Below are 22,715 nucleotides of genomic sequence, written 5' to 3'. Positions count from 1 at the left end.
TTAAATTCACACTTTCAAAATATCAAATTTTATAAGAGCCAACTAATTTTCATTAGCACTAAAATCTTCTCAGAGTGGCCTTTTTTAACCTTCTTTTGTATAATAATACAGTTTTTTTTTAACTTAAAGATTCGGTAGCTTTAAATTAAAAAAAAGAAACAAACACGAAACCTCAAAATTTTCGTATTTTCGGTATAAAAAAGCACTAAATTTATTGCGGAGAGCAAATGATTGGCAATACTGCACAACTTGGAAAAACGTGACGTCACGTACTCTCTAATGGACGCAATCTTCTTTCTATCATTCTTGTATACAAATGTATCAGTATGTATCCATATGGAAGTGTGCAAAAAATAAAAAATAATGTAATTGGGGGAAATTATTTACGACATTTCCTCATCTATCATTTAAACATCTGGCCTGGCGAAAACATTAGAACGTGTTGCAAGGGAAAAAAAAGTGAATTTAGACACGATGGATTTTAGATGGAAGGTGGGAGAATCGGATGTAGTTGTTTGTGTTGGAGAATTAAGTCGCGGTGAAATCGGAGAAGTTGGAGTAGCTGAATTAAGAGAGGTGAAGGCGTTATTAGGAGAAGGATAGTTGTTTTTTTGGTGTAATGAATCATGATTTGGGAAGGAAATTGATTATTATCAATAGGGGGCGTCCATAAATTACGTGAGATGTTTAAGGGGGGAGGGGGTAGAGTCAAATCTCATCTAATCTTACGTTGGAAAGAGGGGGGTCTCGGCAAATATCACGCATTTTTTTTTCTGATTGAAACAAAAAAATTAATCTATTTTGGTCCATTATCCAGATTGTACATGTTTAAGATTTAATCTTAATCGTAATCGTAGTATAATATCATTAAGATCATTCACTAATTCGTTCGAAAGAAAATAATTTCATTCATACTTCCACGTTATATGTACATTACTTCTGTCAAACCACCATATTTGTTTTATACCAAATAACTCAATTTAATCTGAATTTACGGTACAGTGTAGCCCGTCGTTTGTTTTCGCGCCACTATCAGCCGAACGTGCGACTCGATGAACAAGAGCGTACGAGCTGAGTGGCAGCGACACACGGACAGGTTCCAACCTTCTTTGTTTAGAGAGAGCCAATATTTACTCCAGGTACATTGCAGTTGATTCATATCAAATTTTTATGCGTGCCTATTTTTTTTTTTAGTTTTTTAACGAGCGCGAATGTCAACAAATTTTTATTAAGAGTTGCAAAGGGAAATTGTTTTTAATTTTGTTTTAGGTTGTGAAATGCGATGATCAGAACTGTTGCAGCCCACGCCGGAGTGATCTGCATATGATTCTTCACGACCGTTTTCTGCCACCTCCATACCCCATCACTTAGGTTGATTGACGTTTGATAATTCCGGACTTTAAAGAACATGACGGAAAGTCATTTGCTCCATTTCTAATACGCCTACCGATTCAACCGCTGAATGCCTTTATCAGCACGCCTTATGATCTCTATTGCCCAAGTATACGTGATGATTTAGAGAAAATATGATGCAGTACATGCGGTATTTACTTCGCATCTATCACAAGAGCTGCAGAGCACAGGCGAGCAGCTCACATTGCACCAGCTAAGCAAGCGCGTATGTACCGCAAAGTGCGACCCTCACGGATTGTCGCAAGACGAGCTAATGAGTTACTGTGCGCAAGCGTCAACGGCTTAGAGTGGCTAGATCAGAACGAAGTTTAAGGAGCAGATGATTTTAATGAAAATCATATGGACATGTTGGTCCCAATAGTCTCTCTTGAAACCGCGCATGATTCTCCATGGACTGAATTAGAGTAGGTATTCTGTCTTTAATCACAGTAGTTACGATTTAGGTCTTCTACTCGTATTGTTAAATTTTTATTGCACTTATAACTCTCAGCAATATTGATTACTAGTCTTAACTGGTCGTAAATAAAAGCACAAAGCAATTTTTTTTTCTTTTTACAATAACAATCTAACGCGTTTACATAAGAAACCCACATTTTGAAAAATCTCACGTGAGATTGGGGGATGGGGGAAGGGGTTGAATAAAATCTCACGACATATCATCAGGGGGGGAGGGAGGTTCAGAAAATTGAAAAAAAAACCCCTCACGTAATTTATGGACGCCCTCATAGCGGTTGGAAAAGAAAGTTGAAGTAGGTTGCAATTATTATAGAATAGAGGTTTTGGACTAAGTTTTGGTTACTTGCGTTATTGGTTTCTTCGGATTTTTTGTTGGTACTAATGTTTGTAGTATCAGCTATGGCTGCTGATGTAAAGTTGCGTTGTTGTTGCTATATATGAGGCTTTGCAGAAGGGAAACTGTCGCTTTGTAGATTTTTAATGCCTCTCGCATTGAGCACTTTTTATGGTTTTCATTTTTAATATCTTTTTAGTTTTAATAAGTTTAGACCAATCTTTTCATGAAGATAAGTGCTCACCTCTGCAGTTTACGCAAAAGGTACGGGTACAGTTTGATAGAAAATGAGTCGGACGAGAACAGCTTACGCAAACAGACGAAATTTTGCAGTCTTTAGCTTTATGCCCTAGCAGCAGACAAGATATACAGCGCATGAGAAATATTCTCTTACTATACATAAATTTCGACCAGGCGATGACGATTTTGTTGGGCAACTTATATACATAGATTAAATGTTAAGTCTCAAGTTACCATACACATTATTTTTAAATTTGAAAACACAAATCAGTCTTTAATGACTAAGCTCATTTACAATTTCATCTTCAGGTACATTATTTAAAAATGGGGCAAACCCAGTACCTTTTACGTGATTAAGAGAATCATGAAAAATGCTAATACTCTACATATACCCACCAGTTGCATGGATTTAATAAATTTCTGCGCAATTGTATGACCATTACCGAGAAGTAACAGTTTTCCGTCGCAAAGAGTAGAAATTGAGAGAACGTCACTACTTATTTGTTTAATTTCACGATGTACGAGTATAACAAAAGGAAAGAACTCTAAGAGAGGTTTGGAGACTTCAGAAGATTCCACAACAACAAACTTTAGATTATGAGCTTTAGCTTCGGGTAGCATGACGAAAGGTATTAACGTTGAAACAGTACCACCGTTCAGGTTTTTATTTGTTTATGCCCAGGCTGCAAAGAGCGAAGCCTCTAGGTTCTAAATTATTTGGAATAAGAAACCACTGAAATATTTGAACAAACTCTAGATTTGTGTGTAAAAAGAAATCAAAGCTAAAACACGAAAGTAAGTTAAATAAATATGCGGTCTGAAAATGTGAAACCACTAGGAAAATGCAAACTAAGCAACCAAAAATCCGGCGAAAGAGACATTCGCTCAACGCGAGGAATAGTCGGTGACTGTGCAGAAGATTATATAGAGTGCTAGGAGGAGCAGTATATCTTCGATCAACCTCAAAAAAGTAAACTGCACTTAATTGAAAGTGAAGTTGAAAAAGTTAGAAACCCTGGAAAGATATAACAGGAACGAAGTTATAGTTGCCAAAGAAATATGTACGACATTAAGGTTGAAGTGGGCAATAAACAGCATCGAGCCGCTAAAATCACCAAGTGTTGATGATATCTTCCCGGATTTTTACAAAAAGGCATAGACTTTCTTCTCGAACCATTTACCAAGATTTCTGCTACAACTAGTAGTCTACAATTACCTCAGGACCATGATACTAGCGGATACTCAAGTTCCGATTTTTTACAGTAAAAACAATGGATTCATCAATTTTTTTTTTTATTTTGAGCTAATCAACACAAATAAAACTTTGTGGTCACTTTGTGGCTGAGTGTTTAAAAAACGCGATGGATTTATACGAATGTAAAGAGGCAAAACACCTTCTTCACCTAATGGGGTCAGACATATACCTACAACTTATTGCACGATAAAACCATGCCGCAGAAGCTAGAAGATAAAACATACAAGCAAACAATAGCTACTTGCAGCGCGGTGAGACTCAGAGACATAGGAAGCTGGACAACAAGGTCGTACGGTCACAGTAAGATCCTCTTACAGGGACCCCCGCTGCTCAAAAACGGATCAGACTACACAATCCCCGACCTAAACTTCAAGAAAGGCTTTACGGTACGTTTTCCACCGAGAGCCGAGTGGAGCAAAGGAGAGGTGATTGGAAGATACGATATCGAAATTTATACCGATGGTTCTAAGATGAACTGTGGTGTGGGAGCTGGCTTCCATTCGGAGCCACTCAACCTATCTCAATCAATTCGTCTTCCCGATTATGCCACCGTGTTCCAGGCAGAACTTCTAGCGATCAGAGAAGCATGCAAATCCCTAGAACTCTACAAGGAAGTTGGTGCAAGAGTAGCTATCTTCTCAGACAGTCAAGCAGCTATTAAGGCCTTAGACTCCAACTACATTTCATCCAAACTGGTCCTACAGTGTAGAGAGGAGCTAAAACTGCTCAGCCATTGGCTTGAAATTACACTGACATGGGTTCCCGGGCATAGGAACATACAGGGTAATGAGATAGCGGATGAGCTAGCAAGAAAGGGCTCGACACTAGACATAGCAGAGGCGGTGGCAGTCTCCACCCCACTGAACACACTAAAAGCATCCATTGCTTCACACTATCATGCTTTAGCCGAAAGAAGATGGAAGCAAATACCTACATGTATTACAACAAAAAACACATGGCCGTCATAGTCCAAAAGACGAATGACCTGCTAGGATGTTCTCGGCCAAACATTTCACGCATCACTGCAACCCTTACAGGACATTGGAAAGTAGGGGATCATGCAGCTAGACTCAATCTACCCTTCAATCCTATCTGTAGAAGCTGTCAAGCGGAAGGGGCGAAGGAAAATCTGTTCCACTATTTATGTGAGTGTCCGGGACTATCCCGGGCACGACTCCGATCCTTCGGTAAGCCTTTCCTACAGCAAATTAAGGAGATCTCAGAAATCGAGATAAAGGATTTGCTGCTATACTTGGACCTCACTAAATGGATCTGACTTGAACAAAAAAAGAGGTTGTCTGCAAAGTCGGTTTACTGACGATAGTTTAACGTGATAACGTCATAAGAAAATACTGATTGAATGGTTGCATTTTTCAAAAGAAAGTTTTAATTTTATTTGTTTGATAGATAATTTGTATGGATATAGAGAATGAGTTAACATTAACATAACATAATATACTTTAACATAACATAACATAACATAACATAACATAACATAACATAACATAACATAACATAACATAACATAACATAACATAACATAACATAACATAACATAACATAACATAACATAACATAACATAACATAACATAACAAAACATAACATAACATAACATATCATAACATAACATAACATGCTGTTCAAGCAAGGTAACGACGCATGAGCAAGATAACGACGCATTTTTTGGTGCGTGCAGCCGGCTACATAGAATTATAAGACGTTATCACGTCAAAAAATAATAATAATATTAAAACAACAGGTATTATTAACAAACTTGTTTTTATTTTAAATTCTTCAAGTAAATCAAATTAATAACAATCAATAAGAAGGCATATGCAAATACAAATACGTGAATTTATATATGTACATATGCGCATATACATACACATATACGCTCACTTAAGTAGGAGAGAGCAAGATGTCGAACGTTGCCGTTCGTTTGCTTTGTTTGCTTTGTCGTTAGCTCCGCGCTTTCGCTTGCAGTTCATTCAAGGTAACGGCAATGAGCAAGGTAACGACAAATGAGCAAGGTAACGGCAATGAGCAAGGTAACACTAATGAGCAAGGTAACGACACATTTTTTCGTGCATGCAGCCTGTTAAATCGAACTATAAGACGTTATCCCGTCAAAAAAAAAAAAAAAAAAAAAAAAAAAAACATCATCACACGAGATAGTGGTAGTAAAACGGTGCTGGTCACTAATTAGAAGCACACTCAGCTCAGAAATGCTCAACAACAACAACAACAAATAATAGAGGTACCACGTGAGCAATTCGGCCCAGCACCTAATGATGTTTTGGAAAACTTTCACGAAATTCGCGGTCTCATTCCGACAATTGGCGGTAAATTGTAACTTTGAACTACGCTTGGCAAAAGCTTTACGAAATCGATTCGAATGTGGCTTGTTAGATAAGAACTTATAAAATAATTTATAATATAATAAGATATATAATTGGGTCATCGGGTTTTATTGAGTCCATCAGTATTCCTACCAGAGAACGTTAATGTATACAGAAGTCTCATGAGCTACGAATAGTGTGAATTGTCAAAAATGAAGTCGAACCACCGCCGGGGTGTGGTGAAACTTTTAACATAGCTGATTACAGCGAATTCTCTCTTTAGTATATTGGCTCTGTACAGTTTTTGGCTTCTGTAGGAAATCAAAAAGACGAATAGCCGACGTCATTTTACAAGGAATTTGCTTGTGCATTTTTATGTTCTCTTGATAAACGTAATTTTATTCAATTTATATTTTCAAACAAACTTAAATGTACAATTTGAGTAAATTTAAAACTTCATACAAATTTGATGAAAATTTTTACTAATTTTTCGAGACTAAGTTAATTGTAGACGAGAATTTATAGAGCATACAAATGTTTAGGTATATTAACATATTATATATATTTGTTTTTTTTTTACGAGGAGGAAGCATCGAAAGCCTAAACCCGTCAGTGTGGGACTTTAACCCGAACTAAACCTCCTACCGTCAAAGTACCGATCCCCCCGGTACAACCGTTAAGTATTCGTCGGGAGGCGGTTTGAGCACTAGGCTCAATGTCCGTTATTGTCCTGATGCAATACGTCGAAAGTAGCATCTGCTTGTTACCACCCACTGTTTAGGTAATCTGATGAGAGAGCCACCCCTGTCATAACAGTACTCCCCCACCCACCATGTCTCTGTCCATACCACAGAAACGTAAGTTTCTATGTCTCGTATCGTCAGTTTACCTGCATCCAAATAAATTTATCTAGCAAGTGGTCCCACAGCACAACCATAAGTTACTAAATCTACTACTACAGGAAAAGTTACTACATCTACTACTACAGGAGAAGGTACTACATCTACTACTATGGAATTTCAGCTATTGCTATGCTTTCGCTTTTTCGCCTTCTCTCCATTTGTCTCAAATCATTGAGTACGAACGCTGACAAATTTTTGATACCATCCCATACTTCTTTAGATTGTAGCATATGTGGAACAACATTGTCCGGTGTTATTTTTTCTGCTACTTGGTTCTCCAACAACTCTCGTTCTTTACTATATTTTTGGCAGTGAAAGAAAATATGCTCCGCATTTTCATTAGCCTTGGCACAAAATGAGCATATAACTCCATCATCATGGCCATATTTATGGAGGTACTCTCTAAAACAACCATGTCCTGTCAGGAATTGCGTCATATAAAAGTCGACATTACCGTGTTTTCTATCAACCAATGCCTGCACATCACTAATGAGTCGGTGTGTCCATCTCCCTTTGGTTGTTATATCCCAGCGTCTTTGCAATTTAGATAGACTCTCGCATCTGATTTCTTTGCGCTCCTCAGCTATTAACGGCCTGCCAAGGCTTCGGCTCTTGTCATATATTCTCTTACTTTCCAGAGCCATTATATCTGGGGGCATTATGCCAGAGATTACCCCAATAGCTTCATGGGATACAGTGCGAAAAGCGCTTGCGACTCTAATAGCACTCTGTCGAAACAAAGATTTTGTACTCTTGCCGTATGTTTCGTATTTTAGCGCTTGCCCCCACACCGGTGCAGCATACATTACGATGGATTGGGTAACTTTTGCCAGTAGTAACCTTCTGTTCTGGCTTGGCCCGCCTATGTTAGCCATTATTCGAGATAGCGCCGTGTTTACCGGTGCTGCTTTCTCACAAGCTTTTTCAATGTGCACTTTGAAGTTTAGGCGTGCATCAATCATGACTCCCAAGTATTTCAGGTACGGTTGGGTGTTGATGTTATGCCCGTCTATGCTTAGTGTGATGTTCTCAATTTTTTTCCTGCTTGTAATCAAAACTGCGCAAGCTGTAGGTTTGACGATGTAAGCCAGTGTTTTAGTTTGTGAACTGTCGCAATGCATATAGTCTTGATTTGATGAAACTCCTTTGCAACTATTGCCAACGCAATATCATCCGCGTATCCGATTAATTGGCCTGCTTTTGGTATAGGGATGCGGAGGATTCCATCGTAGAGCACATTCCACAACAAAGGGCCCAGCACAGAGCCTTGCGGTACTCCCCCAGTTACTCTATATTGCTTAACTCCTTCGTCTGTGTCATAGAGTAGTATTCTATCTGACAGATAGCTTCTTATCAAACGCAATAGATATGGTGGCGTGTCCAGGTTCCCTAAAGCTTGCATAATGTGGGACCATCATGCAGAGTTAAAAGCATTTTTTACGTCCAATGTTATGACGGCGCAATACTCCTTGGTACCATGCATCCATCTTGTTCCTTCAATGGCATTTTCCGTTATTGATGTAAGTTCTTTTATTGGACAAGCCTTCTTTTTCAGTAACGTGCTGCTCCAAACGATCAGCAATAAGCCGTTCTAAGATTTTGCCCATCGTATCAATCATACAGAAGGGTCGATACGAGCTTGGTTGACCCGGCGTCTTATTAGGTTTCGGCAAAAGGACAAGTCGTTGCTGTTTCCAGATTTTTGGGAAGACACCATCTCGAAAGCACTTTTGATATGTCTCCGTGAAGGGTTTTGCATCTTCTTTCAGCGCGAGTTTATGAGCTCCGTTTGGTATTCCGTCTAGACATATTATATATGTATATGTATATCAATATATACATACTTATATTATATTAGTTATGTTTGTGCAAAAGTTCAATTGCATCTTCAATTCTTATGGTGTTACATATGTATGTATGTATGTGCATACGCACTGCATGACCTATCTCACGACGCATCGCCTTATCATATTTAAAGATAATAATTAGGGAGAAAATACCCGAATTATCGAATCCCTGCCTAATAAATATTCAAACAATTCTCTTTTGCATATGCGAGTACATATTTGTATGTGCGTATGCACACTTGATGCCCTAGCCTATGTACGTGCATATTTGTGTTCTGAATTTCCAGCAAAACATTGCTTATTAATATACGCATATGCATGCACATATAACCGCACACACACTTTATTCCTGTAAATGCGTATGTCGTTCAAAGCTAAAATTCTATGCCTAGCGACTACAAGAACAAAATGCATTAATAAACGCAGCCGTAGCGGCCATCATTCTAGTTGCCATTGTGCTGAACAGCCTAAAATAGTCGCGGCGGCGCTGAACAGTTTCAACAAAAACTCATCATCAAAAAATTCATTGATAAATTCGAGTTCATATTTCGACAAGCAAAGTACTTTCATTCATAAAACGAGCCGCCCATATGCCAATTTTCTCGACCATTCGAAAATAGTCAATATTGGAATATATCGCGTAGAATTGTTTGCCAATATTTGAAAAATCTTGAATTTTTGTCATGTCGAATGGTTGTGGCTCGTATATATGTTTGCACCCATACATGTATGTAAACATGTCTTCTAAATGCTAGAAAACTGCAGCTGCTGTGCGTCAAGTGCGCGAATGAGCATACAGTAAGTTGCAGAAAACTACATAAGTAGCATATAAAAAAGTTCTGTGTCGGACATTTCAATACTAGGAGAAAATTCCGAAGCAATTATTTTATGTTCTCTGATAGTAGGTAAATAGTTAATTAGTATGTTAATTTACGTATGTAGTTCTTGAATTGATAAAAAGTGCACAAAAGCATATTCATACATCTGCAAGGTTAGAAACTTACTCTGAAATCAAAGTATTTGAAGGTTACTGTAGACATTTGAAGGTTAATGTACATACAATGCTTTGCCTATGAATGTGCGCCGGATTTCTTGAGAAGTTTTACCGTAATATTTTTTGCTGTGGCAAGTACACACATATACACACTGCATATATACTACATATATGCGTATATGTATATAAATTCACAAATTTAAATTTGCATAGCCCATCTTCCTGTGTGCTTGGTAGCACGGTGCTACAAAATAAAAAAAAAAAACGATAGAACTCTTCAAGTGATATAGTGCACGTTTTAGGTCAAGACCAGTACAACACAAAACCGTGTTTATAAAATTCAAAACACCCTAAATTTTTTTATTTATTGTTAAAAAACCGATTTATGGTGTTTTTGATGAAAAATACATAACCAACCCATTTTTCAACCGATTTTTTATTTCAATATGGTCTTGGGGAGGGGAGTGTATGTGCGTTATGAATGTATATAATTCTAAGATTGAACGATTGACGTTCAAAAGAAATTTTGAATGCAAGCTCTGATTTGTGCAATTATTCCACGTTTTTTTCAATGTGATGCAACTTTTTGGCCACTATTCTCCTACGGGCACCACAAATATATACATATTTTTAAACTCCAATATAATATGCTCGAAATAAGCTATTTTTCATCTTCATACATTAAAAACTGTAAAAGTTACGATTTTGTTTTTTAGAAGTGTTTTTCCACATTTTTAAAAATCCAGCTGAACCGAGACTGCGAGAGAATACCGCATGACCGATAGTTCTTTATTGCTCATTGTGGCTAATTTTGAGAAAGAGTAATAATTTTACATAACTATGAATACATCTAACATATCAAAACTCATTGTAACCCAAGCTTACCTAATCCAAACTGACCAACCGAAGCTTGCATGACACAGCAGAACCGTTTGCAATTTATTGGTAAGCATGTACAATTAAATGAGTGTGAAAAATCATCACTCTTGAATGATCAAGACCTATTAAAACTTAGCATAAGTGCATCTAACCTAACCTAATCTAACCTTATTTAAATTAAGCTAATATACACATAGAATATGATAGGTAAAGTAAGATTAGTTTGGTTTGGGTAAAATCAGGTTAACTTAGGTCAGGCCAGGAAAAGTGCTAGGCTAGATTCGATTGAGTTGGGTTAGGGCTAGGTAGGTAACGTTATGTAAGGTGTAGTCTGATCAGGTCAAAAATTGCAGAAGTAAGTCAGCGAATTGCGTTGCTTTTTGCATTATTTTTTCTTTGACGTTATAATATTCTTCTACGTTCTCTGTTCAACTCGAGAATGTTCTGTTTTTATTTTACTTTTACGAAAACGTTCTTCACTTGGAAAATTTCTTATCAATTTTAGCTATAAGACGTTCTACTAATAAATAAACCTTTCATTTCAATATTATCGACAACATCTCGATAAACTCGCAAATATTGGAAAAATTTACTACAATTTAAGTTTTGCTTAGCGTGAAAAATAGAAAACATACATAAGTTAGAAGGACTAACATTTACCTCAACAAAACTGTTTCATCATTTGAAATCGGATAAAATGCAGACGAGCTACGAATTTTTAAGGGTCGGGAAACACCCAAAATTGGTTTTTTAACGATAAATAAAAAAATTAAGGGTGTTAAAAATTTTTTGAACACGGTACCGCGTCGCTCTCGACTAGATTTACAGTGATCATCATGTCACTTCAAAAGTTCTGATTCACTGTAGCACCGTATAATGAATCAACTCTCTATGAGGGATTTGATTTGGTTGAAGGGAATTCCACAAAGTTTTACAGATGATGCCTTAGACAGATATAATATATGTGTATGTATATATTTTTGGATAGTTTGCTCTTTCTAAGTCACCATTGAACTTAGCATACAGGGTTTGATTGAAAAGTAATGACCTTCCCATGCGGAGCGTCCGCCAAGCGATCAACCGAATCACCTGGTGGGGGAAAATGATCTTTGGAACTTCCCCTTCCACTAGAAGCCGATCCCAGTTCGCTGGCAACAGCGGTGCAGTCAACATCGCTCCGCGCGTGAAAGCTGTTTTCAAACTGTGTTAGGATTTTGCAGTGGCGAAAATGCAGCGATCGTTAGAGCAGCGTTACTCGATCAAATTTTGCGTAAAGCTAAACAAAACGAGTACCAAAACCATTGAGCTACTCAAGGAGGCTTACGGGGACCAATCTCTTCCCAGTGCCCAGGTAAAACGGTGGCACAAGTCGTTCAAGGAAGGCCGGGAGGACGTCGAAGACGAACAGCGATCTGGAAGGCCTTCGACGACGCAAACAGACGAAGATGTGAACCAGGTTCGTGAATTTTTGAACATTGACCGTCGTGCTTCACCACCCTCCCTCCCTACAGCCCAGACCTGTATCTCCGGAATTCTTTTTGCTCCCGCGCCTGAAAATAAAGCTGAAGGGGAGGCGTTTTGACTCCATCGAGGCGATCCAAAAAACTGTGACATCCGAATTGAACGCGATTCCGGTGGATGAGTTTAAAAAATGTTTCCTGCAGCGGAAGGACCGCTACCAGCGGTGTATTGACGCTCAAGGGTCCTAGTTTGAAGAATATTAATTGTATAAGCCAATAGGTTTAATAAAACTGCTTAAAAAAAATAAGACTCATTACTTTTCAATCAAACCCTTTATATATTTGTTTTCAATGATAAAGTGCCTGTAGCTAGCCTACAGCGTTAACATTCTTTCTTCCTTCATACAAACGAATTTTACTCAACTGCTGTTTAATTTGACCTGTTGAGTGTATTTCTGTTAACTTTTGGTGGAAAATATGTCTGTGGTGAACTACGCGCGCGAAACGAGTACCTCTCAAAATTCCATGCGTTCCCATCAGTGAGACTTCACTACACGATGGAGAGAATAATGAGATGGCGCCTATCGTGGTTCCGTTACTTTACTCTCAGCGAATTTGACAACGAGTTACGTGATTTTAGTTCCAGTATGGCCAGATTAGCATTTTCGTAACTTGATTTAGCATTGTTTTTTTGTTATTTAGTCTCGGAGTTTTAGTTCTTTCTTCATGACATTCTTGTAGCCTGTTCTAATTAAAAGTAATGTTTATAATTTTGTAAAATATACATTTTTTAAAAATTAGTTGAATAATTCACTCAGTTTTATTTAGCTTTACTATTTTTTAACATCTGGTAGCATTGCTCGCGATTGCAGCTGTTGTTGGTTTTCTTCTGCTTTCAGCAGTCAACTCTCTACCTCGCTATTGCAGTGTTGCCTAGCTTTGGATATAAAAACGCACTAAAATGTCCGCACACGTTCACGCCGGCGCGTACCACCGGTGGCTCGCACAAGTCTGCTTCATGGGGCGGCGCGTACCACCGGTGGCTCGCACAAGATTGCTTCATGAGGCGGCGTGTACCAGCGGTGGCCCGCACAAGATTGCGTCTTTAGGCAGCGCGTACCAACAATGGTACTTTATTAAACGGTACCTATGAGATGAGATGCCATAAACGACTACCCTTATGAAAAAATTTCGTTTTATAACCTGCAATCGCTTCCGATAGAGCGAAAAGACTTAAACATTGCCGTCGGTGGGCAAAGACCATGAATAACAGCGCCGGCGGGAACGTGTTAAAGAAAATAAAACACGAAATTTTTATTGTGTTACTTAAAGATCTTTGAATGCGTGACAAATTGTCTTAAGAATGTGCTTTTTTTTAATAAATGTGTTATGCTTATGTACAATTTAATTTATGAGTTTTTTTTGTTAAGCGAAACTCTTTTGTTAAGGGAACGACTTTTTTGCTATATTTGAGGTTATGTAACTAGATAAGGTACTCTTTTTGTAAAAATGTCAGTATGGTTTCTTTAGTATTATATTTTTTGGTATTTTGTGGCTTATTTTCACAATGAATACAACTCTTAATGTCCTATGTCTCACTAAGGATTGATGACCGGAAGAAACGATTACACCTCTATGGCTTTAATTCGCATTCAGAAAGTTCAAACGCTTTTGAAAATCTGAAAGAAGGTTTTCAATCTTAAGAAGAGTTGAGAGAAGAAGATTTAATATTCTTGCATAACCTTAAATGGAGCCAAAAATTAAATTTGCACTTTGAAATTATCAAATTTTATAAGAGTAGAAAAATTTTCATTAGCACTAAAATCTTCTCAGAGTGACCTTTTTAAACCTTTTTCTGATTAATAATATAGTTTGTTTTTTAACTTAAAGTTTCGGTAGCTTTAAATTAAAAAAAAGAAACAAATACGAAACGTCAAAATTTTTGCATTTTCGGTATAAAAAAGCATTAAATTTATTGTGAAGAGCAAATGGTTGGCAACACGGCACAACTCGGCAAACGTGACGTCACGCACTCTTGATGAGCGCAATCTTCTTTCTATCATTCTTGACTTCACTATACATTAATGTTCTCTGTTGCTACGGCATATGAAATGGCAGAAAATGGAGGTGAAGAAAGAGGAAGGTGCAAAGAGGAAACGACTAGTAGGGCATGAATAAAGTTTTGAGTAAGAATAAATCAGAGACGAGGGAGAAAAAAGAGACGCCAAAAGTAGATAAAATGAAGTGGAAGTAACGCGCACCTTGCAGACAAATACAAATACAAAGATTTCACCTGTCAATTGGGTGGTTCCATGTGTAGAAATCCACACAGGTGGGGGAAAGTCCCTGATCGCCATTCACATGAGAGTGGTCAGAAAGATTCTTCTGCATGCGGTCCAACCAGTTTATAACTTCAGGGCTTCGCCCAAGTATTCTCTGAGTAGCTTCCAAACATATGTTTGGCAGTGAGCTAATTTGATAAAGCGAAGCAGCTCGGAATATTTGGTTGTACGCAGGGTTTAGGACCCACCACTTCAAAATCTCTCCTGTTAAAAAGAAAATAAAGCCTCAGATGAGAACTGACTACTCTGATGACGGCCACTTCGAACGAACTAAGGATTACGATTTGAGGGCATGTACCGTGAATGTCCGGTACCTTAATGAGGAAGGTGCCTCTACCTGACATTCGTCGTGACACCGTCATCATCTTCCTAAGCTCCCGACCACCGAATGCCGTAATCGGAGTCTAACCACCACCCACAGCAGATGAAGAGCTCCAGCTTCACCGTGAGACCTGCGTAACACTGGCACAATTACGTTCTGGATATTGTAGCACGTTAAACTTCTACTTATCCAGAATTGGCCCTGACATACCAAATATAAGTCCCGCATGTGAAGGCATCCCGCACAACACTAACCACCTTTTCACATGCCCCTTAAAACCCACTCATCTAACACCCCTCTCCCTCTGAACCCAACCTGTCGAAACTGTAACATGCTTGGAAAAAAAAGGTTGAGGGGGTATTAAGTATTGTATATGTGTAAGTATTAGTATATTTAAGTAAGTTCTGCAGTAATTTTTACTTAAGTTTAGATTAAGGAAACATTTTTGAAAATATAAACATATAAAATTAAATTTTACAGAAGCGTCGACTAGAAGGGTTTTTGCAAGTTTGTAGAATTTTTGCTTACACATTTTTTACGCATGGGGGCCTTCCGTCGCGCTTCAAAAAAATTACTCTCATCAGTCCAACTCCGGCTACGTCATCCACAGTATTTTTGAATGAATTTTTATTTTTGTTTAAAGTTGGAAAGTGATGAAATTGGTACATGTATTTGCATTAAATTTTCATTGAAATATTTCGAATATAAGTATTGAAATAAGTAAAAACATTCGCCTGAGGGTATATTTTATAAATTTAAGTGAAGTTTATATTGAGGTTCTCGAGGGCTCTTTCAAGGCAAATAATTATGTAAACCCTCAAGCTGTTTGGATGTGCCTGCGGCTAGTTCATTTTCGGTGTGATATTTTTATTCAGTGCGATTGTAATCGTTAACTTTTAATTTTTACTTGGACACATTTAGCATGCCTTGCACATGCAAGCAAAAAGTTGAACGTGGTCAGCCGAAAACTCAATGTTCCAAATGCAAGGAACTTTTCCATTTAAAATGTGTTAAAAGCTGATGCTAACTTTTTTGTGAAGTCAGATCGTGAATTTTTCTGTGCAGTGTGTATTAAAGTGCGGCGAAACTCAATTCACTCCCCGCCTCCACCCCGCAACACACGTCATGCATTGCCGCCTGTGGATGATCAGAATACTGTTATTGCTCATGTGCTTGAAAAACAGTAAGGACCATCTGTTTCGCCAGTTACTCAAAAGCTAAACAATGGTCAACAGAATGACAAAGGGTTGGAATCTTCGCTCACTGCCGTTTTTGAAAAAATTAGCTGGGCTTGGAGCAGAGAATGTTCATGTACTTTCTCTGCTTCGATCTCTTTATGATGATAAGCAAGTGCTACTGGGAAAGGTTGATAACCTTCAAACGGAACTTCTCCCTATGAAAAGATTATTTAAAAACTGCTTTACTGCAGTAAATCCTGTGCTCTATTTGTGCTGATGCTAGTACTGGCTGTATCTCGCGCGCTGTCAACACAACTAATTCAATGACAACAACTGTTCCAACTTTTTCTGCTTCCAGCAGTTATATTGCTGCCCCTCGTCTTCAGATACCATCAAATGCTGCTGCTGCCACCTCCGCTGCCGTCACATTCGCTGCTGCTGCCTCTGCCTCTGAGAATTTGTTGCCGCCTGTTATGCCTTTCGTTCGCAATAGCTATCCGTTATTGTTGGTAGTGGAGTTGATGCTCCCTCCGTTAATGATAAGAGTGTAAATAATAATTTACCTTCGCGGAAAATTGCTTCACAACATAAAAACTCTTCCCTGGCTCCCACTGATTCTTGTTGTGTCTCTGTTGAGAGTAAAAAGAGTAAGCGTAAGAAAAATCAATTACGTGTTGTTGGATCTGGTGATAACAACGAACTGGAGGTTGCCATACGCTTTAAGTGGCTACATTTGTCCTCTTTCTCCCCTACGGTATCAACTGATGACATCATTCAATATGCATAGCATATGCAAGCATATCTTATGCTATAAGCTCATTAAAAAAGAGATAACCGCGGACTCTCTTAGGCACATAAACTTTAAGCTCGGTGTTAGTGAGCATAATTACGATTAACTGCTAAAGCCTGAGATTTGGCCTATTAATGTATTTATTCGTCCGTTTAATTTTTTAAGCAAGCAAGTTAATCAACCGCCGCAGAATTAGTTGCCTGTTCCAGGCCTAATAATCGAACTACAATTTATTATGAAAATGTGTCCGGACTAAGAAGTAAGTCAGATGAAGTGCGATTGCTTAGTTCATGTTGTGAGTATGATGTGGTGGTTATAACTGAGACTTGGCTATGATATTTGTTCGTGTTTTTCCTTCGCTAATTTTTTTCTCTATGCTGATGATCTAGAAGTCTACGCTTAAATAAGAAATTCTAGTGATTCGGCCGCCCTACAGTCCGAGTTGAATAATTTATTGTCCTGGTGCCTTATGAATCGTCTATTTCTTAATATTGAAAAATGTCACAAAACCTCATTTTCTAGCTTCAAAACCCCTTTATGCTTTTTATCATATCAATTACACATATCTTGCTTCGTCTGATGTGATAAAAAATTTAGGGGTTTTCTTTGATTCAAAGCTTAATTTTATCACGCACCTAAATTATGCCGTCCAATGCTCTTGCTATGCTCGCTTTTGTTAGACGTCACTCATCGCACTTCACTGACCCATACACTCTTTAAGATATTATACTCTGCGTTTGTTCGGTCCAATTTAGATTTTATTTGGAGACCTTATCATGCAGTCTATATAAATCGAGTGGAGAGGGTTCAAAAAATTTTTGTGCGTTTCGCACTACATTCACTCAATTTCTCAGACCCGAAACCATCACACGAATCAGGCTGCCGTTTGATTAGTCTCTTTCCATTAAGTAACAGAGGTACTTTTCAGGCAGTATCATTTATCTTTGATCTCATTAATGGACAAATTGACTGCCCGGTCCTTCTACAAAGAATACAGTTTAGGGTTCCTTGCAGAAATTTTCGCAGTTGCAAAATTTTTCGCGTTGGCTTTAGTAGGACATTATATAGTGCCAATGCGCCACTCGTTACAACGTTGTCTGGCCTTAATTATCTTTTCTAGGGCCAAACAAGTATTTCAAATGCAATTAAAAAATTACTTTCTACGTAAGAAATCAAAATAATACCTAGTATATATTTGTTATTCTAGTTTCATAATTATTAATTTCGCTAAAATTCAATTGTAACTTATATATATTTTTAGCAATTTAATGGTTTCTTATGTTGATAATCTAATTTTTCTACACCGTTTAATATTAAATATTGTAAATTTTTATTTTAGTTCTGAAATTTATGTCTTAAATGTCTGTTCTAAATTTTGTTACACATTCAATAAAAAAAAACTATTATTTCCGGAATAACTGGGAGCTATAAAGGTTGTTCCTGAACCACTCCCAAATATCTCTACCAAGCTTCATTAAATAAGTCATTATAGTTTGCCTAAAATTGCACATGTTAAATTATATCAAATTGGACCCCAAACCGACTCATTACCCCGGCTACGTTAGCCTTCGCTGAGAGCCGGCTACCAATGCAATAGTGGCCACACCATTAAAATTCTTTTCACCATTGATATATGTATCCACTTTGATAAGATAACACATAATTTAATTTGAATTATCGCTACACATTTCAATGGAGAGCATGTACATTTGTGCATACATATGTATGTAAATGACGGTTATTGATGAACTTAGGTAGAGCAGATCTGCTTCTGCATCAATAAATTTTCTTGTAAAACGAATTTCAATCAAACCAGTATTTTTTTCTTTTTTTTTTCAATTTTCGCATGCTGTGAGGAACGATTTAATTTTGTATTATGTCATTTATAAATATTCGGGCGTCAGCTCGAGCATCTATCTCGCGGAAGTGGACTATATTAGTCAAATTCTGGAACAATATTGGGACCATTTTATATAACTCCATTATAACCTTGTTGCCGCATCGTTCCTTACTGAGACAAAAGGGCATGATGATACAACCGACACTCCAAAGCTTGAGGACTTACTGATGTTTTTAGAACGCTTTGCTAACAATATTTTGATCACAGCCAATGTTCGTGATGTTGCAGCAACGCCTCATCCAACTTCTTAGCGCGTAGCGCAAGTTCTTCTTCACACCAATATTATTAGCCTGTCTGTGTTGTCAACGTTTAGCAAGTATCTGACCGCGGAGAGACAGTGAGGGGTTAGGTCTATGTTTCAATTGCTTGCTATTAGGGCACGGGTCTAATGACTGCCCATCACATTTATGCTCTATGTGCAAGCATAAACACAACACTCTACTTTGCCGCTATGGAGATAAGGGAATGACAATTTGGACTATTATTACTTCTTCGGCAGAAGTCTACCAGCTGATTCAACGAAAGCGATAAGTCCAGCCAACGCACCATCGCAGGTGTTGCCTCGGAGTCAATGACTAACCGACAGGTTTCATGTAATCATTTATGGTGATCGCGTCGTGTGGCTCGCTAGAGCCAATGTACGGATAACTGACCACTGAGCACTGCCGAGTGCTATGTCATATGGAATTTTAGAGTAGTCTTATAACTGAGTCAATGATTAATAAGCTGAATTTACGTAGGCGACACTGCAAGGTGCAAGTTTTGAGGGCATTGGAAGAACTCTTTCAGCTTACACCAAAGGCATAGCTACCATAAAGTTCCATTCCAGGGTCAACGGAGACCTGGAGATCAACTTAGATGTATGTATGTATATGTTATGTGTATAATTATGACTCTAACGCCGGTAACGTATATTGATACCAATTGTTGGAACCATATTAGTGGGTAATAACTTGCCGATCCCAAATTTGGCACACCTGGACGAATGAATTTGCTACAGGGTGCTGATACTTAGAACGTAATTATCCTGGGCGGGGTGGTGCAAACCAAGCGTGCGCGCTGAAGACTTGCATCGGTTGAATCGTATTCGGTCAAACAACACTCAGAGCCCAACAGCACGCGTATATACGACTAATATGTGCGAAGAGCAACGACTCGATGTTTTGTTGCAGATGTTAAGGAAGTAGGAAGAAGATTCCTTGGAGCTACGAAATCCTGCAGAAAACGAGTGTGAACGCATCTTCATGAGCACTGTCATGCATAGGTCAGACATATGATACAGCGTTCAAAATCTATTTTATTCTGACGCCCCAGCACTTGGGAATTCTCGCAGGACAGCGCTCTTTCAATTTCTTCAGGTGTAACACAAGTTGCCAAGCAATAAGCAGCTCCGTGAAAGGTATGTGGAGTTTATGCGAGAATTGAGGCACTGGGTCACATGAAATTGGTCGCCGATGCCGACGATTCATAATGCTACTTCGTCTCGCACCATGCTGTGCTGAAGAAGTCTCGCGTAGTGTTCAACGCCTGTGTCAAATCGAATGTTTCGATAGGCTGAAGTAGATCTTAACATTGCGTTTAGCAACAGATTCTCTGGAGAGAGGGACTCTCAACTGAGCACAGTGACTTATAGAATGGCTTGTAGCCCACATAATACTGTTCATGCAATGCAGCAATACGCGATTAATAATTACGAAAGAGTTACGGAATAGTTACGAAATAGTAAAATATATCTCAGAATTTCTACGCAGATGATGCATAAAAAGCAGTGATTCGATGTCGCGACTAATACGATGTTTCGATGAAATGCAAATTCGAGGTATGTATGTATGTGGAATTCCAATAGCGCAGAAGGTTTTTTATGGCTTCCCGGCATCCGAATCAGAAATGGATTTGATTGTGCGTCATACTAAGGTCTTAGGACTACCGCGATGAACGATTCTACAAGGTGATGAACGATTCTACAAGGTGCGAGTAGACAAAAACCAGGTAACGTGTACTAAACGTGTTGTGTGGAACGAAGTCTTATGGTTATTCGACACGATTGGTATGATAGCTCCAATTGTAGTTTCCGCGAAAATATTCATCCAAAAACTTTGGAAGGCGGATATACAGTGGTCACACAATGCATTCGTACATTCACAACTTATAAACAGATACACCTGCTACTTGGCACAATTCATACAAAACAACAAAATTTGGATATATTCGTAAAAAAGAATATATTTATTCAATATTTAAGGGACAAAAACGTCCAAATTTATTTCTGGAATTAGAGAACTTAAGGCAATAACAAAAAAGGCACAATTTTATGCAAAAATATTATTCGTACATAGCTTTATATGGCTTATTAAAAAAATAATAGAAAAAACGAGTATTTAGTACTTTTTTGGGCCGCTTTTAGCTTTAATAACTTCTTCCAAACGTTCGTGCACACTTTTTACCAACAACTTGGATTCATTAGCTGCAATTTTCTCCCACTCAACTCTTGAAGCTATCTTTAAGGACGATTTTGATGTTATTTTGTACTTTCTGATTCTCCTTTTTAAGAGCTCCCAGACATGCTCAATTGTGTTCATATCCGGTGATTGTGGTGGACAGTGGTAAATAAGTCCTTCTTGCACGAGATAAGATGAGTGTTTTGGGTCATTGCCTTATTGAAGCAAGAACCCTTTAGCATGCAGTCCAAGTTTAACGGCACTATCATCCAAATTATTTTTCAAAATGTTTAAATACAGATATTTGTTCAATTTATCATCAATAAAAACCATTTTTTATACTCCAGATGCAATTATTCACCCTCAAACCTTGCATTTCTTTCTCCATGCTTAGCAGTAGCAATAGAAATTTTTTCTTTCATTTTTATATTTTCTTTTCACTAAACTTTTGGACGACTGTCTGATCCGAAAACATTTAATTTCGACTTATCACTGAATATGACGTTTTCCGAAAAAGAATCTGGTTCATTTATATAGCATTTGGGGAACTTCAATATCTTCTTTCTGTTAATATCTGAAATGTAGGGATTGAGGCGTGCAGCTCTGCTATAATAACTAGCGTTGTGCAGGCTTACGGACTGTTTGTCTGCTTACTTTTTTATGCAAAGACTCTTGAATATTTTGACATAGTATCGTGGAGGTTATTTTTGGATTTTGCCTGACTGATGCTACTTTGTTGCGTTCCTCACGTGGAATCAATATTTTTCGCCTTCCGGCTTGGTGGATATTAGCTTCCAATTTACCAGTATTAATATAATTAGCAATAACACTTTGCACCGCAGAATGTGATTTGCCATTTTGTTATCAATTTCGCGCAAAGACTTGTTTTCCAAGTACAATTTAATAACAATTTTACGCATTTTTAATGGTAAATCCGCACTTCGCCCCATTTTGTCACCTTCAATCGAGATACTTCGCGCAACTGAAACTGAATTGGCGATAACAAAGAATATCTAATTTAATTGTGCAATTGGCTGCTATGGAAGGAATATGCATGCGAAATTCGATATTACGTTTTATAATAAGCAGGGACAGGCCAAAGCGTCTATGGACACACATAAGCCATTTGGACGTATCGCGATTGCTTTACATGAGCTTGGTTCCTCAGCTGAATACAGGTAGATCGGCAGACTGTTCGGAGTATCAAAAAAGAGCGTATGAAATATTTTACAGGATTTTTGTTCTGCGGTCTGGGAAAAGCTTGCTCCCAAGTATTTGCCCAGCAGATTTCTCACCCAACAGAAAATTGAAGAGTGTGTTAAGGGATTTGGAAAAATTGGACTTCCACAATGTTTTGGTGCTGTCGGTAAGTGTGTACATTTTGACTAAAGTTCTTCTTCTTCTTTATCCTTTATTGTAGGCTTTGCCTGTTTTTCTTAAGACAAGAATTAGGATACATATATATTTATATATTAAAGTTTACATATATACATTGATACATAAACACATTAATATTTAGGGATATTACACATAAATTGTTGTACATTCCTGCACAATATATTGCATAAATTTCATATCACCGTTGTGATTGATTTTCTGCTGAAGTAGATATCCAACTTTCTGC

The sequence above is a fragment of the Anastrepha obliqua genome, chromosome 6 (genome assembly GCF_027943255.1).
Source record: "Anastrepha obliqua isolate idAnaObli1 chromosome 6, idAnaObli1_1.0, whole genome shotgun sequence".
Taxonomy (NCBI): domain Eukaryota; kingdom Metazoa; phylum Arthropoda; class Insecta; order Diptera; family Tephritidae; genus Anastrepha; species Anastrepha obliqua.
The sequence above is the reverse complement of the archived record's forward strand: the minus strand, read 5'-3'. Positions refer to the sequence as shown.